This window comes from Saccopteryx leptura, chromosome 3, assembly GCF_036850995.1.
Source record: "Saccopteryx leptura isolate mSacLep1 chromosome 3, mSacLep1_pri_phased_curated, whole genome shotgun sequence".
Lineage (NCBI taxonomy): Eukaryota > Metazoa > Chordata > Mammalia > Chiroptera > Emballonuridae > Saccopteryx > Saccopteryx leptura.
The window spans coordinates 301,870,975-301,876,518 of NC_089505.1; the positions used below are offsets into that span (position 1 = coordinate 301,870,975).

At 35.6% G+C, this 5,544-nt stretch overlaps 1 non-coding gene across 1 annotated transcript; it reads right to left on the reverse strand.

Moving 5' to 3' along the window:
- Positions 1-5,175: 5,175 nt before the first annotated feature.
- Positions 5,176-5,251, reverse strand: TRNAS-GGA (transfer RNA serine (anticodon GGA)). Its single transcript has one exon. It is a non-coding gene; the product is annotated as a tRNA-Ser (tRNA).
- Between the last annotated feature and the right edge of the window lie 293 nt (positions 5,252-5,544).

Below are 5,544 nucleotides of genomic sequence, written 5' to 3' on the forward strand. Positions count from 1 at the left end.
AATACCAACCTTCAATTGAAGATTTAGCCAATAAAATTCAGCAACAAAAAAGTCACTAATAAGCAGGTTAGTTAAAGAATTCCCCCTCCCCCTCACTTATCTTAGTTTATGGCACCCCACACAAGTTAAATAATATCAAGACCAACAAAAGAAACCGACTGACAGATGAACAAAGAAGTCACTAAGCAGGTAAGTTAAATAATTAGTTTTTGGTTTATTAAATACAGTTATATATTACAATTATACATTTTTGTTATTTAAACTATAAATATCGGGAAATTATGGTTTTTTTCTCGAAGTGACATACCACCCGAGTTATGCTCAGTTTTTTGGCGAATTTTGACACACCAAGCTCAAGAGATTGCCTATCACTGTGCAGGATAATATGGCAGTTCTGTTTTTAATTTGGGGGATGGGCTTCAGACTATTTTCCACAGTGGCCGTACCAGTTTACAGTCCCACCAGCAGTGCTCAGAATCCCCTTTCTCCCATGTCATCACCAATACTTATTATCTCTTCTATTTTTGAGGGTAGTCATTCTAACATGTATGAAGTGATATCTCATTGTGGTGTTTAATTGTATTTCTTTGATGATTAGTGATATTAAGCAGCTTTTTATATCCTTTTTTGGCCATTTGAATATCTTCTTTGAAAAAAAAAATGTACTCAGATCCTTGGCCCCTTTTTAATTAGATTATTTGGGGGTTTGTTTGTTTGTTTGTTTGTTTGTTTGTTTGTTTTGCTATTGAGTTGTATGGGTTCCTTATATATTTTGGATATAAACCCCTAAAAGATGCAGACCTTTTCTCCCATTTTGTAGGTTGCCTTTTCATTTTCTTGATTATTTTTCTGTGCAAAAGTTGTTTTTCTTTTTTTAGTTTCATGTAGCCTACTTGTTTATTTTTGTTGTTGCTTGGGCTTTAGGTATCAAATACAAAACCAAACCAAAATCATTGCCAACACCCATATTAAGAAACTTTTTCCCTATGTTTTCTTGTAGGAATTTTATATCTTCAGGCCTTACATCTACATCTTTAATCTATTTTGAGTTAATATTTGTGAGTAGTATGAGATAAGGGTCTAATTTTATTATTTTCTATGTAAATATTTAATTTTCTCAGTACTATTTTTTGAAGAGACTGTCTTTTCTTTACTGAGTATTCTTGGCTCCCTTGTCAAGTATTAGTTGACTATATATGCATGCTTTTATTTGGGGGCTCTTGATTCTGTTCCATTAGTCTATTCGTCTGTTTTTATGCCATTGCCAGACTGTTTTGATTGCTATAGTTTTGTAATATAGCTTCAAATGAGGAAATGTGATAGCTTCAGCTTTGCTTTTTTTCTTGGGATTGCTTTGGCTATTCAGGGTCTTTTGTACCTTCACACAAATTTTAAGATTTTTCTTCATTGTTTCTGTAGAAAATGCCATTGGAATACTTACTGACAGAGCTTACATTGAATCTACAGATGCCTGTGAGTAGTATGGGCACCTTAAAAATATGAATTTTTTTAATCCATGAACATGAGATATATTTTCACTTATTTGTGTCTTCTTCAATTTCTTTCATCAATATCTTGTAGTTTTCCATGTAGATATCTTTTACCTCCTTGGTTAAATTTATCCCTATGTATTGTTTTTGTTTATATTATAAGTGAGATTTTCTTTATCTTTTTTCAGTTAACTTATTGTTAGTGTATAAAAACTACTGGTTTTTATATGTTAAATTTCTATCTTGTAACATTACTGAAAGTGTTAATAAGATCTAACAGTTGTTTTTTTGGTGGAATCTTTAAGGTTTTCTATGTAGAAACTCATGTTATAGAGACAGTTCTACTTCTTTCCAATTCTGATGGCTTTATTTGTTTTTCTTGTGTGATTATTCTGTAGACTATAGTAGACTAGGAGTGAGAAGAATGAGCATCCCTGTCTTTTCCTGATCTAAGAGGGAAAAGTATCAGTCTTTGCTATTGAGTATGATGATAGCTGTGGACTTATCATATATGGCCTTTAATATGTTGAGGTATGCTCCTTCCAAATTTAATTTGTTGAGAGTTTTTATGATAAAAGGATGTTGAATTTTGTCATGTGGGTTTTCTGCTTCTATTGAGATGGTCATATGACTTCTTTTTATTCTATCAATGTATTTACCACATTTACATGTTAAAACATTCTTGCATCCCAGGAATGAATGCCATGATATAGAAGCAAGGAAATTATAAACTGAGCAGAACAAAGACATTAAGAATAAATAATAAGGGTTCGACCTAGAAGATGTTTAGAAATAAAATGCAAGATTGCATCTACCCATTAGATGCTAGAAGTAGAAAGGACTCCAAAATGATGGGAAGGTTTAGAATCTGTCTGTCAGAGAGAATGTGAGACCATAAACCAGCATGACCAAGAAGAAGAAAAGATCAAAAGTAAGATAATGAGTACAATTTTGAACATTTTTATTGAAAGTATAAAGAACATCTAAGTGGATTACAAAGAATACTGGGTTATTCATCACTATATCATCACTTATTTTAGCAGGAGGTGAAGGGAAAGTAAGAGTGAACAGAGCTATAAATATTGACTTATTGCCTACTCTGTGTCAATTCTCCGCTAGGTCCTTTTGTCTAGGAGAAAAACTGAGACTTAAGCTAGTATTTATGAAAATGGCTAAAAGTAGCAATGACAGTAGAAAGGAATGAGCATTAAGATATCCATTGTCCTTGGTAGCTCCATGAGGAAATCTAGAGAACAGAAGTACCAGAGGACAGAAAATGTCTCAGTGTTACTCAACCCTCTGATTGTCTATCTATCAGAATGCCCTGACCTTTTCTTACTTTTGTTCAGCTTGTTTACCAATATATAGGATAAAGGCATTGAAGACAGCTTATCAAATACGGAACAAAGATGGAGTTCCTTTGTTTGGCAAGGTAGGGGAGTGTTGGCAAAATCAGAATTTAAAATCATCTCTAGCAACTAAAGTAATAGAGTCTCAAAGAAACATTTAAATGATAAATGTTTGGAAACTTGGTTTGGCAATGTTTCCTATGAAAAATAGATCTGAGGTTTTCATTGAACCCTAAGTTCAATAAAAGCCAAAGTGTAAACCTGGACCACAATAATAAAAGTTAAATTTAAGAAACTTGGCAAAAAATAAAAATCCATCATGTTCTTCTTGATCAGGATATCTCAACAGTTTACTGAATTTTGGGTATTAGATTTTATAGGGAAACTGGCAAATTCAAGCAATATAAGAAGAATAAGAAAGATGAAGGATGTGAAAAATTATATTTTTTAAAAGAAATTGGAGAACTGAAGATAATTAGCCCAGAAAAGAGTCAATGAAGTAAAGTACATAATATTGTTCAAAAGAATTTAAAGGGTAGTAATTTGGAAGAGTATTAAGCTTCCGCTAAACTGATCTAGAAAACAAAACTAGAAGCAATCAGTTGGCAGTGGTAAGACATACATTTCACTCTGTTTAAGAACAAACTTTCTGATTTATTGATGAAAGCCTTACTGACAGGTGTGAGGTGATATTTCATTGTGGTTTTAATTTGCATTTCCCTGATGATTAGTGACATTGAGCATATTTTCATATGTCTATTGGCCACTTATATGGCCTCTCTGGAGAAGTAGCTATTCAGGTTTTCTGTCCATTTTTAAATTGAATTGGTGGATTTTTTTGGTGTTGAGTTGTATAAAATCTTTGTAAATTTTGGATACTAATCCCTTAGCAGATGTATCAAAAAATATGTGCTCCCATAGAACTGTTGGCAAAGGTACAGAGAAAAGGGAACTTTCATGCACTATCGGTGGGAATGCAGGTTGGTACTACCACTGTGGAAAGCAGGCAGTATGGAGTTACCTCGAAAAATAAAAAAATGGAACAACCTTATGATCCAACAATTTCACTTCTGGGAATTTATCTAATGAAACATAAAACACTAATTTGAAAGTATATAAGCACCCCTATGTTCATTGCAGCATTATATACAAGAGCCAAGATTTGTTAGCAGCCCAAAGACCCATCAGTAGATGTGTGAATAAAAAAGTTGTAGTACATTTACATAGTGAACACTATATGGCCATAAAAAAGAAGGAAATATTTCCTTTTGTAACAGCTTAGATGGACCTGGAGAGCATTATGCTAAGTGATGTAAGCCAGTCAGAGAAAGACAAGTACCATATAATTATATTCATATAGAATCTGATGAACAAAATGAACTAATAAGCAAAATAGAGACACACTTAGATAGAGAACAGGCTGACAACTGTTGGGGTTGGGGAGTCTGGGCGAGGGAGGTGGAAGAATTGAGCAAAAAAGGACAAAAAATCCTCATGGACACAGACAACAGTGTGATGATGGCCAGGGAAGAGGGAGTATTGGGGAGGATGAAGAAGGGTATAAAGGTCATAAATGATGACAGATGAAGACTTGATGGGGGGGAGGGTGCACACACAATACAGTGTACAGAGATATGTTATAGAATTGGGCACTTGAAGCCTGTATAATTTTGTTAACTACTGTCACCCAATAAGTTCAATTTGAAAAATTTATTGAAAAAGAACTTTCTATAAAGTATAGCTGGTTTAAAAAAAATGGGCTATAACAGACACAACTCGACAGAGATTGTCAAGTATCTATCTCTGTTTGTGGAAGTAAGTCACATATTAGGTAGGAAGTTGGCTTTGGTAACCACATGTACAACCTGCGTTACCCCACATTTTCCAGAAAATCATGGGAATAATGACTCTGCAAGAGAAGAGTTGTGTGGAATCAAACAATGGAGAGAAAGAATAGATTTAGAAGCCAGAATCTTATATTTGACCTTAATTGTGCCAATTGTAAGTTGTGTCATTTTTTTTTTTTTTTGTATTTTTCTGAAGCTGGAAACGGGGAGAGACAGTCAGACAGACTCCCGTATGCGCCCAACCGGGATCCACGCGGCACACCCACCAGGGGCGAGGCTCTGCCCACCAGGGGGCGATTCTCTGCCCCTCCGGGGCATTGCTCTGTTGCTACCAGAGCCACTCTAGTGCCTGGGGCAGAGGCCAAGGAGCCATCCCCAGCGCCCGGGCCATCTTTGCTCCAATGGAGCCTCGGCTGCGGGAGGGAAAGAGAGAGACAGGGAGGAAGGAGAGGGGGAGGGGTGGAGAAGCAGATGGGCACTTCTCCTGTGTGCCCTGGCCGGGAATCGAACCCGGGACTTCTGCACTCCAGGCTGATGCTCTACCACTGAGCCAACCGGCCAGGGCCGTAAGTTGTGTCATTTTACAAAACTGTTTCGTCATGTAAAAACGGTGATGACAATGCCTGTCCCTCTTTATACCTGTGAGATTGGGGGAGATGATGTATATAAAGAACCTTGTATTACTTTAGAAATGATATAATAAATTGAAGGGGTTTTTTTGCTAAATAACTATCAAAAATTAGTCTCAAATTTTCTAACTGAGAAATTAAAAACATTCTGCCCTCATTAAACTTATATTCTGGGAGGGAAAATTGGTCTCCTCTGCTTAGTTCAGACTAAGCATCTTAAAACGTCAAG